At 40.8% G+C, this 19,724-nt stretch overlaps 1 long non-coding RNA gene across 2 annotated transcripts in view; it reads left to right on the top strand.

The window, feature by feature from the left end:
- Nucleotides 1-19,224, top strand: part of LOC116462544 (uncharacterized) — a 112,426-nt gene extending 93,202 nt beyond the window's left edge. The window contains exons 2-3 of one of the 2 annotated variants that reach the window (XR_009211818.1): nucleotides 18,552-18,707; nucleotides 18,894-19,224. This is a non-coding gene — a long non-coding RNA (uncharacterized LOC116462544). Of the gene's footprint in view, nucleotides 1-18,551; nucleotides 18,708-18,890 lie in introns of both variants that reach the window. The other variant, XR_009211817.1, reaches the window with a different exon arrangement.
- Nucleotides 19,225-19,724: the final 500 nt, after the last annotated feature.

The following is a 19,724-nucleotide window of genomic DNA, read 5'->3' as shown; positions in this document are numbered from 1 at the left end:
ATAAGCATTGTGCTTAAGAGCTGGACTCTGACTTCCAGCTGCCTTGGTTCGACTTCAGGCTCCACTGTGTACTGGCTTGATTTAGAATGGGCTTCCGTAACCTCTCTGTGCCTTTGTTTCCTTATCTTCAAAACAACATTATAGCACTAACTCATGGGGTAGCTGTAAGCACTTAGTAAGTGATACATGTGTTAGTTGTTATTTTACCTCTTAAGGGTGTTGCAGGTATTAGATGAGAGAATACACATAAAGCTTCTGTGGAACACAGTGTCTGATGCAGGTTAAATAAATGTCAGTTATTATTATTATTTTTAAACTGCAGCAATATTAAGATACTTTACCATTTATTTGTGGCCCCTACTACCTCTTGCTTCCAGACTAATCACCTGTTCTTCATAGCACACATAGTTAAGTGTTCATCCCTATGCATGATCTGACCTGTGCAAATCCCCTGGAAACATCACCCTGCCTGCCCTCTATACCTTGACTGTGAAGATGAAAATTGCTATGCTCCAGTAAAGTATGTTCTTTTAATCTTCTTCACAATCACTCAAACATCAATTATCATCAGCAAATGGCACCACATTTGAGCATTTACCAAAAGGCTGGGTCAATGCAGCCTACAGCTGCACCTTACAACATCTGCTGGCTACAGAGACCTAGCTTTGTATTTTGGCCAAATAGCCTCATTTTCTCTCCAACAAGTACTGCCCCACTAGCCCAATTTCAAATCAAACAATAGAATCTATTTTTGGAATTGATAGATTACATGCGAGAGCAGGCTGTACTCTGGGTGAACTATGAGATTACAGAAGAGGGGAAGGTGTATGTAAAAAGAGAAAAGAAAAAAAGAGGAGGGAGTGTGAGACTGCCTCCTCCACTGAAGCTGAAATTTCACAATTCAGCTTCAAGTGTCCCCCATGGCCACATCTTGGGCACTGTCATGCATCTGACATTAGTTTTTTCCTAAGACCTGACCATCAATCGCCTACTTTGAGAATTCCCTTTTTTCAGCTTTTTCATCTCTTTGAGAACTATACCTTTCGTTCTGTTGACTGCAGTCACCAGTCTTGTGCTCTTGCCTCCACAAGCCCTCAGGGAATCACCCCAGTTTCCCTCCTGCCCCTCTATAGCTCTTTCTCTAGTTCTGTCATGGGACTGCCTTAAATCCTAACATTCTTCTGTATACTGTCCTTTGGTGTTCTCACTGACACCCATACCTTCCACTAGCATCCATGCTCTGACAACCTCCAAGTCTAAATCCCTAGCCCAAACTTCCCTCCTCTCTTTGAGACTGGCCCATACATTGCTAACCTCTAACTAAACATTTTTATCTAGATTTCCTGCTGGTCCCAAAATTGACAATGTCCAATACGAAACTCTTTATTTCTTCCCATCTCCAACGTCTTCATCATGCTGTGTTTCCTGTTTTGGATAATGACACAACTGTCCAAACCTGAAACCTGGGAATCATTGCAGATTCCCTTTTCCCCCTCTCCAATGGGATCCCATTGATAGTATTTATTATGTATTTCTTGCATCTTTGTCATCTTCTGCATGTCCTCTGTCACTGCCATTATTTAGACATTTTCCCACTCAGACCATTCCAACAGCTTCCAAAAGATCCCCCTGCTAGCATCATCTCTCCACTTCTTTCCCCCTTCTACCTTTGTCCTCTACTAGACCATTGAAGCCACTTCCTAGGTTGCAGGTGTTATCATCATCGAGGTATTATAGCTCTTCGTCAACCAGACCATCCTTACCTCTCCAGGTATTTGTCAATACATAAGGATTAGTATTTTATTTCTCAAAATCAACCAGTTAAAAATATTTTTTAAACACCTTCCACATGCTTAGGATTGTGTTAGGTCTTGTGGAGGACATAAAGAAGTTTAGTAGATGTAATCTTCAACTTCTAAAGACTTTCAAAATTAACATGAAAAAATATTGCATAATTAAGTGCTTCATTGTGTGGTACAGTCTATAGAAGCAATATGAAGTGTATGTTTAGGCTGCTTCTCCAAGACTTATAAAAGTTCACAAACATATACAGTCAAACATCGCTTAACGACAGAGATATATTCTGAGAAATGCATCGTTAGGTGGCTTTGTTATTGTGTGGACATCATAGATTACTGTACTGAATACTGTAGGCAATTGCAACAGTATGGTAAGTACTTGTGTAACTGAATAGAAAAGGTACAATAAAAGTACGGTATTATAATCTTACGGGCCCACGATCATACGTGCAGTCCATTGTTGACTGAAACATTGTTACGCAGTGCATTACTGTGTATGCACATAAATTATATATGTGAAAGTCCCTGATAAAAAGTTTGTAATACAAATTTGCCTTGGTAACTCTAGTTATTTTTATCATGAAGAGGGAAGGAAGTCACCTCTATCAGATAACATACCTTCATTAGTTAACTTCACAAGAGTACTTATTTTATTGAATATTCATTCTGTTCTCTTTTCAGTAGGAAGAAAAATAGTTTCTGTAATTGAAATACAAAAATGGGCCATTGCTTTCACTCCTTAGAGGGACAAAAATCGGACAGAGTCAACATCAGGTCAAAGGGGCAAGGGAAGGAAGAAAAACAACATATAGCTTTAGCATAACCACCTAAATAAATGTGTTGCTTGGCTTCAAAATAAAGAAATCTAGCTTAAAGCAGATGATCTCTCAAATAGATGGGACTTCCACAATCAAATACAGGTCTAGCTCTTCCACTGTGAAGCCCAGGCAGGCTGGCCTGTTGTGATGCTCTCTTGTGAACCTCGCATGCAGAACTCCACAGGGAAGCTACAGCACAGGTACCCCCCTGTTTTCCTCCCAGAAAAACAGATGGACTTGGCTTTGCAAAAAGGGAATCAATTTAGAGAAAGCCTGGAGTCTATGACTTTCCTTGTGCAGATTGCTCTAAGCTAAGTTAGCAGAAGTCCAGGGGAGTCGTATAATCTTTCCTAGTTTTTACTCATTAACTTTTATGGGCTTGAAACAAAGTGCTAATAGGTTTAAATCATGCTGGAGGGTTTTCCAGGATGGGCAGAGTTTTGGACTAGGAGCCAAGAGGAATAAGCTCTCTTCCTAGCTCTGCTGTTAACCAGTTGTGTGTGCAACAAGCAACAACAAAATGATCAACAAAAGCCCCTTAACTTTTAGAGTCTCAGGCTCCTTATTCCTCATAAAGCCTTGCTGGTGATAAAAACATTCAGTGTAAAAAATATTTCAGGAAGTTGAGTGTTCTAAGAAACAGAGGCAATCTGAGACTCTCACGGCAAAGCTTTCAAGCACCCTGACCATTTTTATCCCAGGGCCACAACCCCTTCGTGACTTGCCTCTGTGCCTAGTTTACCATCATGGTGAGCAGAGCCACCTGCTCACTTGTTCCAGGGCCAAAATTAGATTTGAAAGGACCTATTGTATTAACAGAATGTTTGGAAGTTTTGAAAACACTTTCACATTTACCATTTCATTGAATCCTTAAAACACCTTTGAAATAGGCAGAGCTAGTCCTCTTCTTGTTCCTAATTTGGGGGCGATGGAATTGAGACTGAGAGTCCAGAAGCAGTGCACCTCTCTCGACTCCTCCCAACTCCTTCCAACTCCCCAGCCTCTCTCTCTTCTTCCCTGGGCCCCTATGTCTGTTTTTCAGATGCTACTAGATCCTTTGTGCTTTGGATTAGAACCTAGAAGTTTGGATTCATCTTCCCACCCACCTCTAAAGTCAAATTTTCTCTCCTGCTCCTTTTAATCCCAGGGAGAGAAATGAAAAATCCCACCTTCTCCGCAAGCACATACTGACAGCCTCCCCTATAAGGGTTTTCTGCCTGTTCTCCTCCTTCCACCACTTTTACTCTCCATCACTATCAAAAGCATTTATTTATTCCACAACTGTTCCCCAAGTTTCTAGTTTTTTGCAGGACACTATTTAGATATTTGGAAGTGAAGGTAGCAGGCACATACACGAGGTGCTCCAGTCGGTAGGGCAGCTAGCTGCATTGTCAAGTGGTATGCCTGTTTTATGATTGCTCTGTGTTCCTCTTCATTTGTATTTTCAATCTTGGATTGTAAAATACACAGAAGGGGTCCCTGCATTTTGAACTCACCCCTAAGTGGTATATGGAGAGAGATACCTCAAAAGGGTGTTTTTTTGTTTGTTTGTTTTGTTTTGTTTTGTTTTGTTGCTAAGCTGATTGATTTCCATTGACATCAAAAGTCAGGACTAGCAGAAACAGAAAAACAAAACAGTTTCATCTCAAGAGAAATACCTGAAGAAATGGTGGCACAACCAGTATCATTTTAATTAATTAATTAATCACAATAAATATTCTTAAGTCTATTTATAAGACTACAGAGATTCTTCTACACTCAGTGTTAGATTAATGGAAATTTTCTACTAAGAACCAGCTCCATTTACTAATGCTCATTTATGCATCTGGTACATGAAGACTGCACTGAAGTAGAAGTTCAAGACCTTTCTAATTCATTAGTCTGTGACTTATTGATTCTGAAAGCTACAGACCCTGTGCCTTGTCATCATTTTCATAAAGCAGTCCTCACGGTAGTGTTCACTGTAAAATATTGAGCTTATTAAGAGTTTTTGGGCCTCTGATTAACTTTCACAGCAAAAGCTATGTTAAGTAAATTAGGTACCAAATAAATCTAAAATGATTGTGGAAAGTCATCAGCTAAATTAAGATGCTGACAGCTCACATAACAAGATGCAAAGCAATAGTAATTAAGAAAAGTAATCACCTCTGCTGCTGAGAGGATACGTTTGGCCCCAGGTGAAGTAGCTCCCAAGGCATCTGCTTTCTAAAAGGAAAGTCTTGTTGTTTCGTTCTGCTGTGAACGGGTGAGGGGCAAGAGATCCTTTTCTGTATTGCAGTATTCACCACATACTCTAATGGAGAGCATTATATGTGGGAAATAATCTTATGTGGGGCAGAAAAACAGATTTGCAGAATTACCCAAGATCTCTTATAGCCCTAGTGTGGCAAACATTGTGAACTGGCCCCACTGGCACACACAACTCCTTTCTCCCTGCTTTCCTCCAATGGAGAAGTAAGAAGATGAAAACATTCACCTCTTAGAATCCTTCGCCAGGAGTAGTGGTCATGTGACCCTGTTCTCATCAATGAGATGGGCGTGGGAGTTGCTGGGTAGAACTTCTAGGAAAGCTTTTAAAACGGACAGATGAGACTGGATGCCCATTCTGCCTTTTGCACTCTTGTCTTTCTCCCTTCTTCCTGCTTGAAACATAAACAGGAAGTCAGAAGGAGACTGGGTTGCCTGCTCCTGACTGGCTGCTCACTGGAGGGAAGAGCTGTATCTGCCAAAGCCATTTTTAGCATGGTGTTTATTGTTTGAAGTCAAATACAAGCCTAACTTTAGGACTTTTCGGTTCAGAGGATAATTCCTCAGCAGTGCTGTGGGCTTTAGTAGAAGTAAAACCGCAACCAAAAACAACAACAGTATTGTATCTGTCTGCGTACCAATTTCCATGAGTAATTTTTAGGCAATGACATGAATTTTTTTGGAGAACTGAAAGCCAGCCTTGTGAATGCAATGCAAGCGTGCTTTTCATCGGGTCCTTTATTCTCTTAATCTGGTGACAATTCTCTTCTCTGAAGATAACTTGCCACCAATTCCAGGGGATGTGTTTGAGAAGCAGGATTGTATTTTCCTTGCTGGCTCCTTGGAACAGTGCATCTGTGTTAGCTATCTTGAGATTTAGAATTTAAGCTCTTCCTGCACCAAAGGATGCTTCTAAATGGATAAACATAAGATGGGGTTTCTTGGCTGTATTGTTTTCACCTACAATACTTTGGTTTTTTCTTGTAATCCTGGAAAATGAAGCAGTGATAACAAAGATTATTAATTCAGGCCTAAAAGAGAGGGAAGGAGAGAGAATCAGTGAGTGAAGAGCCTTAACTCCCTTATTATCTCCTGGGTCACATTGCCTGTTTTTCTTGCCAGTCCACATACATTTTGGACATTCCTTGCATATTCAGGGAAGAAGACAACAATATACATTCTACATTGGTCAACAGTGAAGTGAATCACAACATCTTTCCTTGCTTTCTTTTTGTATTATGGGTCCATAAAGAGGGTATATTATGATTGAGAGTCAACTTTTCTCCCTGCCAAGGGCCTAGGAGTATATGTTTGAAAGGTTTTTTTGTTTTGTTTAGTTTAGTTACTGAGCATACTTGGGATTTGGTTATGTTCCTTCTTGAGATATGATTTATTTCCTGGACAAATATTTATTAAACACTGTATTAGTAATCTATTGCTACATAAAAAAATTACTCCCCAAAACTTAGTGGCTTAAAACAAAAAAATCACCTATTATCTCACACAGTGTCTGTGGGTCAGGAATCAAGGAGCAATTTAGCTTGGCCATTTAGTTGCAGTCAAGATCTTGGCAGGGCTGCAGTCATCTAAAGGTTTGACTGGGGCTGGAGAAGCCACTTCTAAGATGGTGCATTCACATGGCTGTGGGCAGGAGGCCTCCCTCAGTTCTTCACGGGCTGTTCACAAGAGGCCTCACTAGTCAGTGTTACTCTTTCCCAGCATGAGTCTTAATTGTGCTTGGCTCCATGCTCTGAGTTCTTGGTTCTACCCCTGAGTCACATTTCTTTTTCCATAAAAGGTAGACTGTATATGTAGCTGCGTAGTTTTCTCAGTTACAAGACAAAAGTGTAATTTTTTTGTAACTTAGCTTCAGAAGTCACAGACCATCATTTCCTCAAAATCTTATTGGTTGCATAAACTAGACCTATTCAATATCTAAAGAGACCACACAAGGGCATGAAAACCAGGAGGCAAGAACCACTGGGGCCATCTCAGAGGCTGATTATCACAAACATTTACCAAGGCCAAGGCTGTATGCGGGGCACACTGGGGACAGAAGACCAGGTTCTTTTTCTCAAGAAACTTATACTCTAACTGGGGTGATTAGACACACACATACAAATAACGTGAAAATTATCTCTGACTTATATAACCAAATTGCTGTAAGGAAAAAGCACTCACTTGGTGTATTTCTCTGTTTGTTTCTCCCACTAGTTTTTAAGCTCTTGGCAAGGCATTTCTCACCTTTATTCCCCACAGGGCTTAGTTCAGAGCGTTGCCAAGGTAGATCTTTAGTAAATATTTTCTGAGTGGACAAAACTCCATGGAAAGGTCAAGAAAGTCTGAAAAATAAGAATAGGTCATTGGGTCAAATGATTCAATTTTGATTATTTTAATTTTCTAGGAAAATAATTCCAGGAGACTCTTGAATTAAAATTGAAATTGCAAGGCGTAAAGAAGGTAGCAAATTAGATCATTCAGCAAATTTGGAAGTAAAAGGGAGGGTGGAAATGGATTTAACTTGAGAGGAATTGGCCAACAGATTTTTTTTTTTTTGGTTTAAAGTTTTTTTTAAAGTTTGAGTTTCAAGTTTTTTTTTAAAGTTTTGTGGGCATTTTTCTAGCTAAGGGAGGAGTCATAGAGAGAAGAGAAAATGGAACTGAAGAAGAGGATGTTGATAACTGATGAAGAAACATCCCAGGAAGGGTTCACAAGGACAAAAAGATTAGACATTGGAAAGAAAAGGAATATTTCTTCTTGGAAAGGACAAAAGATAAAGAGACATTGTAGAGTGAAGAAAAGGGAAGCTTTGTTAGGTCATGTTGAATGGCCTTGATTTTTTTCAGTAAAGTTGGGGTGGGGGCAAGGTCATTCTACAGACTGAGGGGATCCAGAAGGGGATGGAGCTTGAGGACAATGGAATATGCAGCAAACTATTGGAAGAAATTAGAGAGTGAGTGGCCCGAATACTCACTGGATGGTAGTGAGGGGCATCTGGGTTGGGAGAACCAGTATGCATGAGGACACAATGTCCTCTATTACTACTGGAACCATGGATGACAACTAATAGTTACCTACACAAATGGCCATAGCTGGGAACCTTGGGAGACAGTCCAGCAGGTTTCTACCCTGACTGAATGTTCTAGTTCCATGATATAATTTCTTTCTTTTGAAGATCACTAGGAACCTTGGGCTGAGAAGAAGTGGCATAATCTGCCACTTAAATGTGTGGTGTGCAATGTGGAAAATATGGAAAGGGTTTTCAATCTTTCTAGCAATTCTTAACATGAGCAATTTAAGATTCAGTTACTAACGAGCACTGCTTCAGATCATAAAAATGATGTCAATACCCTCTTCATATTAGCCAATGTGAAATCAACACTTAATTCCCATGTTCTTCTGCAGGTAGGTCCTATATCAAACTACATAAAGACAATGGCATTTTATGGAAAACATTTTCAAATGGATAGGAAATGACTAGACTGGGGCTTAGGAGACCTAGTTCCATTCCAGCTCTGCCACTATCTCACCCTAGGCAAGTCACTTAATCACTTGCCTAGTGATAGAAAGATAGTAACCACTCATTTGTAAAGCTAGAAAACTGGATTAGATGCTCTCTAATTCTTTCCAGCTTGAGCATTCCATGATTCCGTGGTCTCCAGTCCATCAAATCACCTAGATTTTCCCCTGTGAGTGCCACACAAGTTGGACACTAGGGGTCACATTTAGATAACCACTCACAAGCACATCGGTCTGAATCTCCTAAACATGCTTCATTTACTTCAATAGAAGGCTCTCAACACAACGTCCTTAGATGGGATCATGTTATTTCCCTTTCTGGCTGGCTGAGAAATCTAGGGGAAAGTGAGAAACGCAGGTTTCTCTGACTCAGAGACTTTCATTTTGGGTTAATGCTATTTTCTTTCTCTCACACATGACCTCAAATTAGGCCAATCTTTTACTCATGGGGCAGATAGAATTTCTTGAAGCTTTCATAGATTTCCTCCATGAATGCTCCTTGGCTGGATGGGTAGTGTCCCCATCCAGATCACGTTATTAAAAAATCAGAGTTGCCTTCAAGGAAAACCAGTTTTGATAGCTCCTCATTGAATGATCAATATTTCTTCCACAATATATTTCATGGCAAAATGAACAGTATCTTTCACAGTCTGTTTCATGGCTTATTTTGCTTTCAGGGGAAGTCAACCAGAGAGATGGGCTTCTTCCCCAATCTCTTTGCCAGAAGATCCCTGAAATCTTTCTTGACCATGTTTTAATTATAGCATTAGTTTGTCTAACTTAAGTCCAATTTTCCTCATTTTAAAGGTCAATTCTGAGGGAAATTAAATGATTAGCCATCACAGGAAGGGATAATGTTATAAATAAACCTTCCCAAACTTAATAGTAATACTTCCCTTCATCTATATGGCTTTACAGTTTTCCAAGGGTCTTTACATGTATTATCTCGAGTATCAACTGTAGTTTTTCTTTCCCCTTTCCCCCCATATCTCCTTTGCCAAAAAATAAAACTCAAGAGGGGCATAGGAAGGAAGGGACAGCAGAGAAGGCAGTTGGCCTGGAGAAGTGGGTGAAACACTCATTGCGGCTACCTGGATTGTAGCCCAATTCTGTTTCTTACCAGTTGTGTGTCTTTTGGCAAGTTACACTCACTCTCTGAGCCTGGATTTCCTCACCTGTAAAGTATGTATATGAATGCCCCCCTACCTAGTTGCACTGCATTATTACCATCCCTCTCTTCTCATTCTCTCTTGAAGCTTCTCCAATTAAGTTTTTGACCCTATCACTCCTCAACATTGGCTATAGTTGAGGGCACCAGTCTTGTGGCTTCATATGACATCTATATGTTGAAATACCTACATTTCTGTAATCTGGACCCCTCCTTTAAACTTCAGACTCATATATCTAATTACCCTTCTGGTATCTTACTCGAATGTTTGTGGAGTCTCCAAATGGAACAGATCCAAAACAGAACCCCTGAGTTTTCTTTTTTTTTTTTAATTATTATTATACTTTAAATTTTAGGGTACATGTGCACAACGTGCAGGTTTGTTACATATGTATACATGTGCCATGTTGGTGTGCTGCACCCATTAATTCATCATTTAGCATTAGGTATATCTCCTAATGCTATCCCTCCCCCCTACCCCCACCCCACAACAGTCCCCAGTGTGTGATGTTCCCCTTCCTGTGTCCATGTGTTCTCATTGTTCAATTCCCACCTATGAGTGAGAACATGCGATGTTTGGTTTTTTGTCCTTGCGATAGTTTTCTGAGAATGATGGTTTCCAGCTTCATCCATGTCCCTACAAAGGACATGAACTCATCATTTTTTATGGCTGCATAGTATTCCATGGTGTATATGTGCCACATTTTCTTAATCCAGTCTATCATTGTTGGACATTTGGGTTGGTTCCAAGCCTTTGCTATTGTGAATAGTGCCACAATAAACATACGTGTGCTTGTGTCTCTATAGCAGCATGATTTATAATCCTTTGGGTATATACCCAGTAATGGGGTGGCTGGGTCAAATGGTATTTCTAGTTCTAGATCCTTGAGGAATCGCCACACTGACTTCCACAATGACTGAACTAGTTTACAGTCCCACCAACAGTGTAAAAGTGTTCCTATTTCTCCACATCCTCTCCAGCACCTGTTGTTTCCTGACTTTTTAATGATCACCATTCTAACTGGTGTGAGATGGTATCTCATTGTGGTTTTGATTTGCATTTCTCTAATGGCCAGTGATGATGAGCATTTTTTCATGTGTCTATTGGCTGCATAAATGTCTTCTTTTGAGAAGTGTCTGTTCATATCCTTTGCCCACTTTTTGATGGGGTTGTTTGTTTTTTTCTTGTAAATTTGTTTGAGTTCATTGTAGATTCTGGATATTAGCCCTTTGTCAGATGAGTAGGTTGCAAAAATTTTCCCCCATTCTGTAGGTTGCCTGTTCACTCTGATGGTGGTTTCTTTTGCTATGCAGAAGCTCTTTAGTTTGATTAGATCCCATTTGTCAATTTTGGCTTTTGTTGCCATTGCTTTTGGTGTTTTAGACATGAAGTCCTTGCCCATGCCTATGTCCTGAATGGTATTGCCTAGGTTTTCTTCTAGAGTTTTTATGGTTTTAGGTCTAACATTTAAGTCTTTAATCCATCTTGAATTAATTTTTGTATAAGGTGTAAGGAAGGGATCCAGTTTCAGCTTTCTACATATGGCTAGCCAGTTTTCCCAGCACCATTTATTAAATAGGGAATCCTTTCCCCATTGCTTGTTTTTGTCAGGTTTGTCAAAGATCAGATAGTTGTAGATATGCAGCATTATTTCTGAGGGCTCTGTTCTGTTCCATTGGTCTATATCTCTGTTTTGGTACCAGTACCATGCTGTTTTGGTTACTGTAGCCTTGTATTATAGTTTGAAGTCAGGTAGCATGATGCCTCCAGCTTTGTTCTTTTGGCATAGGATTGACTTGGCGATGCAGCTCTTTTTTGGTTCCATATGAACTTTAAAGTAGTTTTTTCCAATTCTGTGAAGAAAGTCATTGGTAGCTTGATGGGGATGGCATTGAATCTATAAGTTACCTTGGGCAGTATGGCCATTTTCACAATATTGATTCTTCCAACCCATGAGCATGGAATGTTCTTCCATTTGGTTGTATCCTCTTTTATTTCATTGAGCAGTGGTTTGTAGTTCTGCTTGATGAAGTCCTTCACATCCCTTGTAAGTTGGATTCCTAGGTATTTTGTTCTCTTTGAAGCAATTGTGAATGGGAGTTCACTCATGATTTGGCTCTCTGTTTGTCTGTTATTGGTGTATAAGAATGCTTGTGATTTTTGCACATTGATTTTGTATCCTGAGACTTTGCTGAAGTTGCTTATCAGCTTAAGGAGATTTTGGGCTGAGAAGATGGGGTTTTCTAGATATACAATCATGTCATCTGCAAACAGGGACAATTTGACTTCCTGTTTTCCTAATTGAATGCACTTTATTTCCTTCTCCTGCCTGATTGACCTGGCCAGAACTTCCAACACTATGTTGAATAGGAGTAGTGAGAGAGGGCATCCCTGTCTTGTGCTGGTTTTCAAAGGGAATGCTTCCAGTTTTTGTCCATTCAGTATGATATTGGCTGTGGGTTTGTCATAGATAGCTCTTATTATTTTGAGATATGTCCTATCAATACCTAATTTATTGAGAGTTTTTAGCATGAAGCATTGTTGAATTTTGTCAAAGGCCTTTTCTGCATCTATTGAGATAATCATGTGGTTTTTGTCGTTGGTTCTTTTTATATGCTTGATTACGTTTATTGATTTGCGTATGTTGAACCAGCCTTGCGTCCCAGGGATGAAGCCCACTCGATCATGGTGGATAAGCTTTTTGATGTGCTGCTGGATTCAGTTTGCCAGTATTTTATTGAAGATTTTTGCATCAATGTTCATCAAGGCTATTGGTCTAAAATTCTCTTTTTTTGTTGTGTCTCTGCCAGGCTTTGGTATCAGGATGATGCTGGCCTCATAAAATGAGTTAGGGAGGATTCCCTCTTTTTCTATTAATTGGAATAGTTTCAGAAGGAATGGTACCAGCTCCTCCTTGTACCTCTGGTAGAATTCAGCTGTGAATCCATCTGGTCCTGGACTTTTTTTGGTTGGCAAGCTTTTAATTATTGCCTCAATTTCAGAGCCTGTTATTGGTCTATTCAGAGATTCAACTTCTTCCTGGTTTAGTCTTGGGAGGGTGTATGTGTTGAGGAATTTATCCATTTCTTCTAGATTTTCTAGTTTATTTGTGTAGAGGTGTTTATAGTATTCTCTGATGGTAGTTTGTATTTCTGTGGGATTGGTGGTGATATCCCCTTTATCATTTTTTATTGTGTCTATTTGATTCTTCTCTCTTTTCTTCTTTATTAGTCTTGCTAGCGGTCTATCAATTTTGTTGATCTTTTGAAAAAACCAGCTCCTGGATTCATTGATTTTTTTGAAGGGTTTTTTATGTCTCTGTTTCCTTCAGTTCTGCTGTGGTCTTAGTTATTTCTTGCCTTCTGCTAGCTTTTGAATGTGTTTGCTCTTGCTTCTCTAGATCTTTTAATTGTGATGTTAGGGTGTCAATTTTGGATCTTTCCTGCTTTCTCTTGTGGGCATTTAGTGCTATAAATTTCCGTCTACACACTGCTTTGAATGAGTCCCAGAGATTCTGGTATGTTGTGTCTTTGTTCTCGTTGGTTTCAAAGAACATCTTTCTTTCTGTCTGCATTTCGTTATGTACCCAGTAGTCATTCAGAAGCAGATTGTTCAGTTTCCATGTAGTTGAGTGGTTTTGAATGAGTTTCTTAATCCTGAGTTCTAGTTTGATTGCATTGTGGTCTGAGAGACAGTTTGTTGTAATTTCTCTTCTTTTACATTTGCTGAGGAGTGCTTTACTTCCAACTACATGGTCAATTTTGGAATAGGTGTGGTGTGGTGCTGAAAAGAATGTATATTCTGTTGATTTGGGGTGGAGAGTTCTGCAGATGTCTATTAGGTCTGCTTGTTGCAGAGCTGAGTTCAATTCCTGGATATCCTTGTTAACTTTTTGTCTCTTTGATCTGTCTAATGTTGACAGTGGGATGTTAAAGTCTCCCATTATTATTGTGTGGGAGTCTAAGTCTCTTTGTAGGTCACTCAGGACTTGCTTTATGAATCTGGGTGCTCCTGTATTGGGTGCATATATATTTAGGATAGTTAGCTCTTTTTGTTGAATTGATCCCTTTACCATTATGTAATGGCCTTCTTTGTCTCTTTTGATCTTTGTTGGTTTAAGGTCTGTTTTATCCGAGACTAGGATTGCAACCCCTGCCTTTTTTTGTTTTCCATTTGCTTGATAGATATTCCTCCATCCCTTTGCTTTGAGTCTATGTGTGTCTCTGCACATGAGATGGGTTTCCTGAATACAGCACACTGATGGGTCTTGACTCTTTATCCAATTTGCCAGTCTGTGTCTTTTAATTGGAGCATTTAACCCATTTACATTTAAAGTTAATATTGTTATGTGTGAATTTGATCCTGTCATTATGATGTTAGCCGGTTATTTTGCTCATTAGTTGATGCAGTTTCTTTCTAGCCTTGATGGTCTTTACAATTTGGCATGTTTTTGCAGTGGCTGGTACCGGTTGTTCCTTTCCATGTTTAGTGCTTCCTTCAGGAGCTCTTTTAGGGCAGGCCTGGTGGTGACAAAATCTCTCAGCATTTGCTTGTCTGTAAAGTATTTTATTTCTCCTTCATTTATGAAGCTTAGCTTGGCTGGATATGAAATTCTGGGTTGAAAATTCTTTTCTTTAAGAATGTTGAATATTGGCCCCCACTCTCTTCTGGCTTGTAGAGTTTCTGCCAAGAGATCTGCTGTTAGTCTGATGGGCTTCCCTTTGTGGGTAACCTGACCTTTCTCTCTGGCTGCCCTTAACATTTTTTCCTTCATTTCAACTTTGGTGAATCCGACAATTATGTGTCTTGGAGTTGCTCTTCTTGAGGAGTATCTTTGTGGCATTCTCTGTATTTCCTGAATTTGAATGTTGGCCTGCCTTGCTAGATTGGGGAAGTTCTCCTGGATAATATCCTGCAGAGTGTTTCCCAACTTGGTTCCATTCTCCCCGTCACTTTCAGGTACACCAATCAGACGTAGATTTGGTCTTTTCACATAGTCCCATATTTCTTGGAGGCTTTGTTTGTTTCTTTTTATTCTTTTTTCTCTAAACTTCTCTTCTCACTTCATTTCATTCATTTCGTCTTCCATCGCTGATACCCTTTCTTCCAGTTGATCGCATCGGCTACTGAGACTTGTGCGTTCGTCACGTAGTTCTCGTACTGTGGTTTTCAGCTCCATCAGGTCCTTTAAGGACTTCTCTGCATTGGTTATTCTAGTTAGCCATTCGTCTAATTTTTTTCAAGGTTTTTAACTTCTTTGCCATTGGTTCGAACTTCCTCCTTTAGCTCAGAGTAGTTTGATCTTCTGAAGTCTTCTTCTCTCAACTTGTCAAAGTCATTCTCCATCCAGCTTTGTTCCATTGCTGGTGAGGAGCTATGTTCCTTTGGAGGAGGAGAGGTGCTCTGATTTTTAGAGTTTCTGGTTTTTCTACTCTGTTTTTTCCCCATCTTTTTGGTTTTATCTACCTTTGGTCTTTGATGATGGTGACCTACAGATGGGTTTTTGGTGTGGATGTCCTTTCTGTTTGTTAGTTTTCCTTCTAACAGTCAGGACCCTCAGCTGTGGGTCTGTTGGAGTTTGCTGGAGGTCCACTCCAGACACTGTTTGCCTGGGTATCAGCAGCGGTAGCTGCAGAACAGCAGATATTGGTGAACCGCAAATGCTGCTGCCTGATCGTTTGTGTAGAAGTTTTGTCTCAGAGGAGTACCTGGCCGTGTGAGGTGTCAGTCCGCCCCTACTGGGGAGTGCCTCCCAGTTAGGCTACTTGAGGGTCAGGGACCCACTTGAGGAGGCAGTCTGTCCGTTCTCAGGTCTCAAGCTGTGTGCTGGGAGAACCACTACTCTCTTCAAAGCTGTCAGACAGGGACATTTAAGTCTGCAGAGGTTATTGCTGTCTTTTGTTTGTCTGTGCCCTGCCCCCAGAGATGGAGCCTACAGAGGCAGGCAGGCCTCCTTGAGCTGTGGTGGGCTCCACCCATTTCGAGCTTCCCGGCCACTTTGTTTACTTAATCAAGCCTGAGCAATGGCGGGCACCCCTCTCCCAGCCTCGCTGCCGCCTTGCAGTTTGATCTCAGACTGCTGTGCTAGCAATGAGCAAGGCTATGTGGGTGTAGGACCCTCTGAGCCAGGTGTGGGATATAATCTCCTGGTGTGCCATTTTTTAAGCCCATTGGAAAAGCGCAGTATTAGGGTGGGAGTGACCTGATTTTCCAGGTGCCATCTGTCACCCCTTTCTTTGACTAGGATAGGGAACTCCCTGACCCCTTGCACTTCCCAAGTGAGGCAACGCTTCGTCCTGCTTTGGCTCGTGCACGGTGTGCTGCACTGACTGTCCTGCACCCACTGTTTGGCACTCCCCAGTGAGATGAATCTGGTAACTCAGTTGGAAATGCAGAAATCGCCCATCTTCTGCGTCACTCACGTTGGGAGCTGTAGACTGGAGCTGTTCCTATTTGGCCATCTTGGCTCCACCCCATCCCTGAGTTTTCTTTCTTCTCCCCTCAACTGCTCCCCTCACAGCCTCCCCATTTTAGTTGATGGAAACTCTATTCTTCCAGTTGTTCAGGCCAAGAGCTTTGGAGTCATCCTGGATTCTTCACTCTCACATCTAATTTATTAGCAAATTCTATTAGCTTGACCTTCAAATTATATCTAAAATTTGACCAATTCTCATCACCTCTGTTATTTACCACTCTGGTTCATGCTACCATTCCTGCCCATCTAGAGTATCTTAATTGTTTCCTTACTGGCTTCCCTGTTTTCACTCTGGCCCCTGTAATAGTTAATTTCATGTCAACTTGGCTAGGCTATAGTTCCCAGTTGTTTGATTAAATATGTCTAGATGTTGCTATGAAAATATTTTTTAGATGTGATAGACATTTAAATCAGTAGACTCTGAATAAAGCAGATTAAGCTTCATTATATAGGCGAACCTCATCCAATGAGTTGAAGATCTAAATTATGTAGGTGAGCCTCATCCAATGAGTTGAAGATCTAAATTATGTAGGTGAGCCTCATCCAATGAGTTGAAGATCTTAAGAGTAAAGATTGAGGTTTCCTGGAAAAGAAGGGATTCTGCCTCCAGATTGAAACATATGATTACCACATATACAAATGTAGGAGTTTCAGCATATAGATGTGGTATTAAGTCACAAGACTGGTGGCCTCAACTATGGCCATTGTGGAAGAGGACCTGATGGGGTCAAAAGCTTAACTGGAGGGGCTTCAAGAGAGAATGAGAAGAGTGGGGTGTAATGAGAAATTCTGCCTGAGTTTCCAGCCTTTGAACTCAAAACAGCAACATCAACTCTTACCAGAATCTCAAGCCTGCTGGCTTGCTCTGGGGATTTTGGACTTTCCAGCACCCCCAGTCATATGAGGCAATTCTTTAAATCTCTCTCTCTCTCTCTCACGTTATTTCTTCTATTAGTTCTGTTTCTCTGGAGAACCCTTCCTTCCTTCTTTCCTTCCTTCCTTCCTTCCTTCCTTCCTTCCTTCTTTCAGTCTCACTCTGTTGCTCAGGCTGGAGTGCAGTTCTCTTTATACAGCAGTCAGAGGGAGCTCCTTAAAATGAAAGTCAGTGCATAATTCCTTGATAAAAAACAAACAAACAAAAAACCCTGCTCTCCTGGCCTCTCATTTCAAACAGAGCAAGAATCCAGGTATTTACAATGACACAAGGCTCTGTGACATCTGGCTTACCCATTCCTTTTCTAATATTATCTCCTTCTATTCTCCTTTTCAAGCCAGTTCAAGTTAGACAGTGTTGTTGTAAGGATAGAGCAGGAAATATGGACACATGTGGATGATACAAAGACAGGAAACAAATTACATGTCAGAGGCCTAATGGGAATTGGAATTGGGAACTAGAAAGTTGAGGATCGGGGCTACTCTTTCTGTCTCTCAGGACTTTACAGTCTCTCCTTGCCTTGCTTCCCCTCTGCCCCGCCATGTATATTCTCTTCTCTGCTCCACTCTGCTCACTGTCTTGCAGACGGCTTCCAAATGGATGACCGATGGATTGACTTTGGGTCCAACAAGTATTTAATGAGTGCCTAATATGTGTCAGTCACTGTTCTAGGCCCTGTGAAGAAGGCACTGAAGAAAACCAACAAAAATGATTGCCTTTCTAGGGCTTATGTTCTAGGGTGTGTGAGTGAGTAGAGAGTGCAGAAGTTAGGGGGGAATATATAAAATAAACAAAATAAATATGTGAACTATACATATGTCACATTGTGATTAAAAAGTGTTTCAAAAAATAAAGCAGGGAAGAGGAACAGAGAACATTGGAGAGGTGCAATATTTATCAAGGTGGGAGGGAAGGTCTCATTGAGATGACCCATAAAAAAAATCTATGTGAAGTAAGGAAACAAGCAAGGAGAATAAGGTGGCTGGGGAGAGTAGAAGGAATGAGGTTAGATTGCTAAGTGGTAGACAGTGGATTAGGAAGGGCCCTGAAGGCCATAAAGGTTCTGACTTTTATGTTAGGTGACATGGAGAATTCTTGGAGGGTCTTGATCAGAGGACTTCCATGGTCTGACTCACATTTTAACAGGATCACTCTGGCTACTATGGTGAGAATAGACGGTAGGGAGACAAGGGCAGAAGGAGGGATTCCATTAAAAAGTCCATTGAGAATGATAGGGGCAGCTTGGACCACAGTGGAAGCAATGGTAGCCTTCCACTATTCTGGTGTGGGCTGGAGTGGATTCTTTGTTAAGGCTTTGTGGAATAGATAAGGAAGAGACCAAAACATGACAAAAATATGATTAAGATCTGCTTTGAATAACCCTCCAGGTGGCTGACACACTCTCTGTGAGCAGATGATCACCAAATTTGATCACTAAAGATTCATTTCTCACCCACTGTCCCAACTCCCTGGGGTATTTGACAGCATTTGTTCTACATGAGAAAACTAAATTTTAACAGAATTCGTTCAGTGAATTGTTTAATTAGAAAGGAGCCTTAGCATCTTTCACTGGCTTTTATCTCTATTCAGAAATTAGTTGATAACACCTTCCAGGAGACCTATGGCCATCCTACTGATATGAACCAGATCATACCCGCCCTAATGGGATGCCAGAGAAAGACTGCTGCAGGGTACTCGCCACTCACAGACCTCTCCATTTATCTCACTGATGCAAAGGACGCTGAGGTAATTTTTAAAAACTTTTTTCCCATCTTAAGAAGATAAATGACATGAATTGAAATGTTGGAAAACTTATTAAGATAGTATGAGGATTATAGTAAGTGGAAAAGTGAGATAACCTCTAGGAATTTCACTCTGGAGTACTCGCCCATCCATTTAATTCACTGTGCCTTTTCCTTTTGTGCACAGTAGGGCTCCTCTGGAAACAGAACAGAGGGAGGAAGATACCTTCCCTGAAGCCCAGATGTTCCAGAAGCCTGCACCTCATTCACAAAGTCACCCCAAAAATGCCCTAGAGTTTGGAGTTTTGAAGAAGCGGGAAGAAAGCCTGAGTAAGGGCCTGGGAACCAAGTTAGATCCTGATTCAGCGTCAGCACACACCAGCAATGGCACACACAGGTGGAGAGCGGCCTGCCCATCTTTTCCATAGTGCGCACAGACCCATTTAGGATGAAAGATCAGAAAATTCTCTCCATGTCACCGCTTCTGAAACATGTGAATATTAATTTTTGGAGACTAAAAGGCCATGGCAAGTTTTCATTGGTTTTGTCTTATTCATGATTATAGAGTTGAAAGAATACATATTCCCATGGGAATCAATGAAGACATACTCATTTTGAATGAGATAGAATATAAGTTGTAAAGATATAGAATTTTCCTGAACTGAACCTTGAACCAAAAAATAACCCTCAATTGCCCTGGAACTAAACATAGGACCTGAAGATAACAAGGAGTTTCAGGATGCCACAGGGCCGTCTGTGGAGTATGGGGCTGCTTGCCCTGTCTCTGGTATCTGTGGCAGAGAGGCTACTCAGGCAGACCCCTCTCTGGTCTCAAGGTGGGCTGGCTAAGATGTCAGTTTCTTCCTCAGTGACAGCTTGGGTACAGTATGTGTAAACTGATTGTCAGCTGAGCTGAAGGGACTCTGCCCATATTCGAGTGTTCTACAAGAAGAGGTGTCAAACCTAAAAGGCTAAAATGACTATGAAAAGAGTATTGGAAACCAGTGGGACAATTGTGATC

This window comes from Hylobates moloch, unplaced genomic scaffold (assembly GCF_009828535.3).
Source record: "Hylobates moloch isolate HMO894 unplaced genomic scaffold, HMol_V3 SCAFFOLD_23, whole genome shotgun sequence".
Lineage (NCBI taxonomy): Eukaryota > Metazoa > Chordata > Mammalia > Primates > Hylobatidae > Hylobates > Hylobates moloch.
This window is presented reverse-complemented; position numbering and strand designations above follow the sequence as displayed.